Source organism: Hordeum vulgare, chromosome 5H (assembly GCF_904849725.1).
Source record: "Hordeum vulgare subsp. vulgare chromosome 5H, MorexV3_pseudomolecules_assembly, whole genome shotgun sequence".
Taxonomy (NCBI): domain Eukaryota; kingdom Viridiplantae; phylum Streptophyta; class Magnoliopsida; order Poales; family Poaceae; genus Hordeum; species Hordeum vulgare.
Window position 1 is genome coordinate 206,558,971 of NC_058522.1, and position 8,952 is coordinate 206,567,922.

Sequence of the window (8,952 nt, forward strand, 5' to 3'; positions counted from 1 at the left end):
GACCTATCATGGTGATGATCATCTATGAGAGGGAGATCGGATCCACGTACACTTGTAGATCGCTAAGCAGAAGCGTATATAACGCAGTTGATGTAGGAACATCTTCACGATCCAAATGGCAGCCCGTCCCGCGATCTTATCACGATCCATCCCGCGATCCCATCAAGATCCATCCCAATCTAGTGCCGAACGGACGACACCTCCGCGTTCAGCACACATACAGCTCGATGACGATCCCCGCCTTATTGAACCACCAAGATAGGGCGGAGAGGTGGATGAGTTCTCCAACATGGCGTGGTGGTGGTGGTGAACTAATCCAGCAGGGCTTCGCTTAAGTACTGTCGAACTAGACTAGAGGAGAAACAGATCTAGAGAGAGAGAGGCAGCCATGGCTGATTTCTGTGTTGTCAAAAACCCTCAATACCTCTAGTATATATAGGAGAAGGGAGCGGGGAGGCTGTCTTGCCCCTCCTCCAACGAGGAGAGGTTCGGCCGAAGCTAAGCGAGAGTCCTCCTCCCAAAAGGGAGGTGGACTCCCTTGGAAGGACTCTTCCTCCTTTCCTTTTAAGCTTTCTTGCCTTATCCCTCCACTCCTAGCCGCATGGGCCTTTAGGGGAGGCTTTGGCCAGCCCACCAAGGGTTGGTGCACCTCCTCTCACAGCCCATGAAGCCCTTGGGTCGTCACACCCCTCCCGGTGGTCCCCCGGTACCCTCCCGGCACTCCCGGTACACTATCGATCAGCCTGAAACCTTTCCGGTGACCAAAACAGGACTTCCTATATATCAATATTTACCTCTGACCATTTCAGAGCTCCTCGTGACGTCCAATATCTCATTTGGGACTCCGTACAACCTTCGGTGACCAACATCTATAACTCAACTATACTGAAACATCACCGAACCTTAAGTGTGCAGACCCTGCGGGTTCGAGAACTATGCACACATGACGCGAGATACTCCTCGGTCAATAACCAATAGCGGGACCTAGATGTCCATATTGGATCCTACATATTCTACTAAGATCTCTATCTTTTGAACCTCTATGTCAAGGATTCAGTTAATCCTGTATGTTGTTCCCTTTGTCCTTCGGTATGTTACTTGCTCGAGATTCGATTGATCGGTATCTCCATATCTAGTTCAATCTTGTTACTCGCAAGTTTATTTACTCATTCCGTAATACAATATCCCATGGCTAAATCTGTAGTCACATTGCTTGCAAGGCTTGTTGGTGATGTTGTATTACCGAATGGGCCCCGAGATACCTCTCCATCACATAGAGTGATAAATCCGAGTCTTGATCCATGCCAACCCAACACACACCTTCGGAGATACCTGTAGAGCACCTTTATATTCACCCAGTAACGTTGCAACGTTTGATACACACAAGGTTGTAAGTGCATCTAGTGCCCTTGGTGATTTTGGTGGTTTGAAGACTTATTGGTTAAGTATCAAATGTGTTCATGAGTGTACACAGGATCTATAAGTCGCTGAGGAGTTTGAATTATACGATGAATATCGCCCCCTAAAAATGTATATCTTCGGCTGAAGAAATTGGACTTCTGCTGAAGACTTTGATCGTGACGAAATTGCGATGAAATTGATATTCCTCATGAAGATATTGAAGATGAGGAATTCGGTGTGTCCTGAAGAAAAACAATCCGAAGACTTTGAAGCGTGAAGATTTATTCTTTCTGTTCATTTTCTTCACTCTTGAGTCATAGGAACACCGTACTGTTAAAGGGGGCCGAGGTAACACTTCGGAATGAATTTCCTCATGATGCTCAACCCAAGCCTAATCCTAGAAAAGCCTCAAGTGAGGAATATGATAGACATGAGGACTCTCACAGCTAAGGGTCCCGACCGTTGTCGCAGTTCACGCCACATCACCGATCTTATCCACACCAACGGTCATAATATTTAAGGGAATTTATGTCAAATCATGTCGGGATGCTCCCAGGCTATAAATAGCCGCCCCCCACAACCATTAGCTGGCTTGCTGCTCCGCAAGAAACTGACGCTTGCCATTTAGAGCAACCCAAATTCCTCAAAGTCTTCGAGAGTAAATCATCAGTGAGGAAATACCCCAAACACCAAACCACAAACCAAAAACAAAGTGATTGAGCATCACTCAAGAATGTGTTCCTGTGTGGAACTAAAGCCTTTTACCTTTGAGGACTGTGCATCCTCCAGACGGTTAGGCGTCATGGTCTAGAGCAATCCAGCAGTCAATTGTGGATCATCGGGTGACCGAGTTTGTGAGGGTTTGGAAGTCTGCCTTGAAGACTTACCATGAGTGTTGGGCGAGGACTGTGTGTCCTTAGATCAAGGAGAATGCGGTAGGGACTGTGTGTCCCGGGACTATGTGTCTTTTGGTTTCAATACCAATCCACTCCGAACCACACGTATGACTGTCACAGCAGTTGGAACTGGGTCATCAACAACTGTCTTCACTATGATACGGGTTCTATTTCTTCAACTCTTTCAATTCCTCAATATTGTATGTTGAAGATTTTCGTTGTCTCTCTTTGAAGAATTTTTTGAAGACTTTCTCTAAATTTCCCCAACCTGAAATTCTTCACACTAGTTAATCCTCACCTGCTTACTCTGTGCATGGGTACTGTGCAAACTATTTTTCATAATCCTCATCGAGAAAAATGTTGTAGTAATACTTTGCACCCCTGATCCTTTGTTGTTTCTGTTGCAAGTTATTCATCAGTGAGGAATTTCCTCAGCGATGAAATTCTAAAAATCTCCTGTTCACCCCCCCCTCTAGTCGATATAACGCACTTTCAATTGGTATCAGAGCAAGGTACTCCCTTGTTCTGTGTGATTTTGGTTTAACCACATGGAGTTTTAGTTATTTTCAACTTCAGGCATGATCAAGGTTACTGCAGGATGTCCTACTTTCGAAGGAAAGGACTTCCCCTACTGGAAGACCAAGATGCAGATGCATCTACAAGCAATTGACAATGATCTCTAGTTTATTGTGGAACATGGTGTCCCCTCCATTGCTGCTACTGTGTCTGCCGCAGATGTGAAGAAATTCAAGCAACTTGGTTCTCAAGCAAAGAATATCATTTATGGCCATCTGAGCAAAGGTCAGTATGGCAGAGTGAGTGCTTTGGGATCAGCAAAACAAATCTGGGAAAGGTTGTCCAAAGTCAATGAAGGAATATCAACTCAGCGTGACTCTCGTGTTGATGTTCTTTGCAATCTCTTCAATCGCTTCAAGAAGCTTAACAATGAAAGATGCCAAGATACCTTTGATCGCCTCACTGACATCTCAAATGAACTACAAGCACTGGGCGCTCGAGACATTACTAACCATGAAGTTGTGAAGAAACTGCTAAGATCTTTGGATTCATCATTTGATACTTTGGTTCTGATGATTCAAGAAAGATCGCACTATAAGATGCTTGATCCTGCTGATATACTCGAAAGACTCAATACTCATGAATTCCAACAGGAAGAAAAGAGAGATATGTATGGACCAAGCTATTCTAGACCTCGTGCACTGAAGGCCAAAGCAATTTCCTCATTTGAGGAAGAAAACTTGGATTGCAGCATTGGTGATCCTAAAGAACTTGGACAGGAGCTTGCAATGCTCGTGAGGAAAATCCAGAAGTTTACAAGACGTGGCCAGTTTGGTAAATCTTCAAGAAGAGATATGAGGAAATCAAAATCTTCATCTGAGGACTACAAGAAAAGAACCTGCCACAAATGCAAGAAATCAGGTCACTATATTGCTGACTGTCCTCGATGGGTGAAGGAATCAAAGAAGAAGAAATACAAGGATGAAAGTTCTGATGACTCGAAGAAAAAGAAGAAATCTTCAAAATCCTCATCCTCAAAGTCCTCATCTCACAAGAAGACTAGTTTCAGAAAGGCTCGGGCACTCATTGGCAAGGAAATGGATTCCGAGGAAGAATCTGAGGAATGTGATGAAGAGGAAGGTTCCGAAGAAGACTCTGAGTCTGGTGTGGCAAGTCTTGCACTGGCTACCACATTCATCAGCAAGTCAATCCTCAACCATGAACAAAATGACAACGCCATCTACACTGATGACTATGCTGATGACTTCACTCCAACCTATTGCTTCATGGCAAAAGGTTCAAAGGTACCGAATGACACTTCCTCCTCTGACTCTAGTAACTGTGAACCTAATGATTATAAAAAACTCACTTACACTAAACTTGCCAACATTGCAACTAAACAACAAATTGCCCTTGAAAAGCTTCAAAAATTCCTAGACACAAGCGATGACTTGTTGAATGATGAAATGAATCTTACCCAAATCCTCATTGAAGATATGAAAAGTCTTCAGTCCAGATTTGATAATCTTCAAGATCGTCATGACACGCTCTTGGCTGATCATGAGAAACTTTCCTATGAATTTCTACAAAGGAAACTTGATCTTGAGAAGCTGAGGATGTCTAATGATGATCTTCGAATGGAAAATGATTCATTACTTGCTCAACAGATCAGCGCCGCTCAGGTTGAATTCATTCCACCATGTCTCAAATGCATGAAACATGAAACTGCCAATTCTTCACCAGAATCATTAAATGCCTCTATTGCTACAAATTCTTCAACTTCTCATGTGGTATCAAATTCCTCACTTGAGGAAACCACGAATGTCACTGATGAAAATGCAGGGCCGAAGGAATTGTATGTGACAGGCATGTACAAAAGTCTCAAAGGGCATCAAACCCTTTGCGATGTGCTCAAAAAACATATATTGAACAGGAACTCGAGGAAAGAAGGAATTGCCTTTGAGAGGAAATTGAATGCTGATGGATCATACTGGAAACCCGAGCAGTATCCCAAAACCTCATGGGTTGCTGCTAAAGGACCACCTGTTGATCCATCCAATCTAACAGGCTTTGCATGTGAATTGTCATATTCCTCAGATGAGTCATTTGACTTCAACTATAAACTGTTCAAAAATCAATCTGGTGAAGTATTTGCTCGATATGTTGGAACTAACTGCAGGAATGGACCACCTCTGAGGAAAATCTAGGTCCCCAAAAGTTGCCTTGAAAATCTTCAGGTGAATGTCCTCATGACACCACCCATGAAGAATTTGAACCCTAGATCAAATTCCTCAGGAGGACCAAAGTCTTCAAGAGGATCAAAATCCTCAACTGGTCAAAACTATGCTAGTACTCGTGCTAATGCTTTTGATATGCAGGGAAATTACAAGGGATATGAATATGAGCATTATACCTCAAATCATTATGTTCATGAATCCTCAAAGAACTTCTCTGCCTATTCATTTGAGTACTCTAACCCCTCTACTGTGAAGAGAAGTGCATTAGATTCAATGCCTCCTTTCTCATATTGTGCTTGCGGGATGATGAACTCTTTGCCACCCCTTCAGATGTGGGTGGTGAAGAAATTGAACTAATTACTTCTGCAGGTTAGGTCTCCAGATGAAAATCATCATCCGAAGAATTTGCTGGAGACCTGAGGAAAATGCTTGATTGGACACAAGCTAAACAATGATGAAATGACAACATTTCACACGTCCTAAAATTTACTATTTATGATGAAATTCCTATCTGATGAAATTGATATCATATTTTTCAAGTCTGAAGCATATGAGATGGTAAGTTGTACTAATTCATCTGCAGGATGACAGACCCAAGAGTACTGAGTGGGTTCTTGATAGTGGCTACACACACCACATGACTCGTGACAAAAGCTTGCTGATGAATATCCCACTGACTCCATCACCACTGAAGCAAATCACTTATGCCGACAAAGGTAAAAGCAAGGTATTGGGACTAGGCAAAGTAGCTATTTCCAAGGACAGGCACATGGATAAAGTGATGCTTATCGAATCCCTTGGGTTTAACCTCATGTCAGTCTCAATGCTTTGTGATCTTGATATCGTTGTTATCTTTGGAAAATATAGATGTATAGTCATCATGGAATCTGACAGATCCAAAGTCTTCGAAGGTGTTAGACGAGGAGATTTGTACATTGTTGATTTTTCTACAGGTCCTCAACCACCCACATGCTTACTAGCAAAAACCTCAGAAGGCTGGCTATGGCATCGAAGACTTGATCATGCAAGCATGAGGAACTTTCACACATTGGCGAAGAAGAAGCATGTCATTGGCATCGAATCAGTCAAATTCCTCAAGGACCACCTCTGCGGTGCTTGTGAGTCTGGAAAAATGACCAGATCCAAACACCCCTCAGAGACTATCATGACTACTACTCGTCCATTTGAATTGCTTCACATGGATTTATTTGGACCTACTCATTATGTCACTCTAACAAATGCAGCATTTTTATACGGCTTTGTCATAGTTGATGATTATTCCAGATATACTTGGGTGCACATCAATCTGTATAAAACTGAAGTGCAGGAAGTCTTCAGAAGATTTTTCTCAAGGGCCTCGACGAACTTCGGCGTCAAGATCAAACACATCAGGAGTGATAATGGGACAAAATTCAAAAACACTAGTCTTGATGCTTATCTTGATAAACTTGGTATTACTCACGAATTGTCTGCTCCTTATACTCCTCAACAGAATGGCGTCGTCGAAAGAAAGAACGGGACTCTGGTTGAAATGGCACAGACCATGCTTGAAGAATATTAGACACCTCGTCGTTTCTGGCCTGAAGCGATCAACACTGCTTGCCATATCATCAACGGGGTATATCTTCACAAATTCCTCAAGAAAACCTCATATGAACTCCTCACCGACAAGAAACCCAATGTAAGTTATTTCAATGTCTTCGGTGCAAAATGCTGGATTAGAGATCCTCACCATAGCTCAAAATTTGCACCTAAAGCACATGAGGGTTTTATGCTTGGTTACGGAAAGGACTCGCACACCTACAGAGTCTTCAACACCTATCACAACAAGGTTGTTGAAACTGTAGATGTGCAGTTCGATGAAACTAATGGCTTGCAAAGAGAGCAATTGCCTCCTGATCCAAATAAACTATCCCGTGAGGAAGCAATCAAGTTCAAAGCTACTGAAGACATTGTTCCTACTAAGGAAATTGTTGAAGAAATCAGCCCCGGCACTGATGAAATTCAAGAAGATGCTCCTGATGAAATTGCTCCAGGACAAATTCCTCAACCCAGACGAAATGCTCAACCAGCTCATCCAAGGATTGCAAATCAAGTAGAACTTGACAAAATCCTCGATCACATCAACGCGTCAGGTCCTCTCACTCGCTCAATAGCTTCACACTTAGTTAACTTTTGTGGGCATTCTTCTTTTGTGTCTGTCACAGAACCTTCAAAAGTTGTTGAGGCTTTCATGGAACCTGAGTGGATTCAAGCCATGCAAAATGAACTTCTTCAATTCAAGCTGAATGATGTGTGGGAGCTCGTCAAATGACCAGATCCTCGCAAGCACAATATCATCGGCACCAAGTGGATTTTCCGAAACAAGCAAGATGAGGATGGTCAGGTGGTGAGCAATAAGGCACGACTTGTAGCACAAGGCTACACATAGGTTGAAGGAATTGATTTTGATGAAACTTTTGCACCTGTTGCTAGACTTGAAGCTATTCAAATTCTACTTGCTTATGCTAATCATCATAACATTACTTTATATCAAATGGATGTGAAAAGTGCATTCCTCAATGGTAAGCTTGAGGACGAAGTATATGTTGCTCAGCCTCCAGGGTTTGAGGATCCGAAGAATCCACAAAAAGTCTTCAGACTCAAAAAGGCACTCTATGGCCTCAAGCAAGCCCCTCGGGCGTGGTATGATACATTGAAGGAATTCCTCATGAAGAAAGGCTTCAAACCTGGTTCACTCGATCCAACTATTTTCACAAAATCCTATGACAATGAACTATTTGTGTGCCAAATATATGTTGATGACATCATATTTGGTTGTACTGACAAACGTTACACTGATGAATTTGCTTACATGATGAGTGAAGAATATCAGATGTCTATGATGGGGGAGCTGAAATTCTTCTTAGGTCTTCAAATTCCTCAACAACACAATGACATCTTCATATCACAGGATAAATACCTCAAGGATTTTTTGAGGAAATTCGACATGCATGAATGCAAAGGCGCCAAGACTCCCATGCCTACCAACAGCCACCTCTGCACTGACGAAAATGGTAAAGAATTTGATCAGCAGGTATATCGCTCAATGATTGGCTCTTTACTGTATTTATGTGCATCTAGGCGAGATATAATGCTTAGTGTTTGCATGTGTGCTCGTTTTCAAGCAAACCCGAAGGAATCACACCATAAGGCTGTGAAACATATTCTTCGATACTTAGCTCACACACCAACACTAGGATTATGGTACCCCAAGGGCTTAAATCTTCATCTCGTGTGATATTCTGATTCTGACTATGCTTGTAACCGTGTGGATTGCAAGTCAACTTCTCGCACTTGTCATTTCCTTAGAAGATCATTAGTCTGCTAGTCCTCAAAGAAGCAGAACTGTGTGTTTCTCTCTTCACTGGCGAAGCTGAGTACATTGATGCTGGATCATGCTATGCCCAATTGCTATGGATGAAGCAAACCCTCAAGGACTACGACATCAACATGAAGAATGTGCCTCTCTACTGTGACAATGAGAGTGCAATCAAGATAGCATACAACCCAGTACAACACTCGAAGACTAAGCACATCCAGATTCATCATCATTTTCTTCGGGACCATGTCCTCAAGGGCAATATCATCATTGACCAGGTGAAGACTGATGATCAACTAGCAGATATTTTCACTAAGCCCTTGGATGAGAAAAGGTTTTGCAAGCTGAGGTGTGAGATAAATATCTTAGAGTCTTCAAATGTTTTGTGAAGACATGCACACATCCTAACACTTATGCAAAATTGATGACTTAGATGTGCAACACACGAATAATCGATTTTCTTCAATCAATGAAGAATATTACTCTTAGTGTGAGGAAATTAATGAATAATTTGGTTCTCAGGACCCTACGACAATTGTAC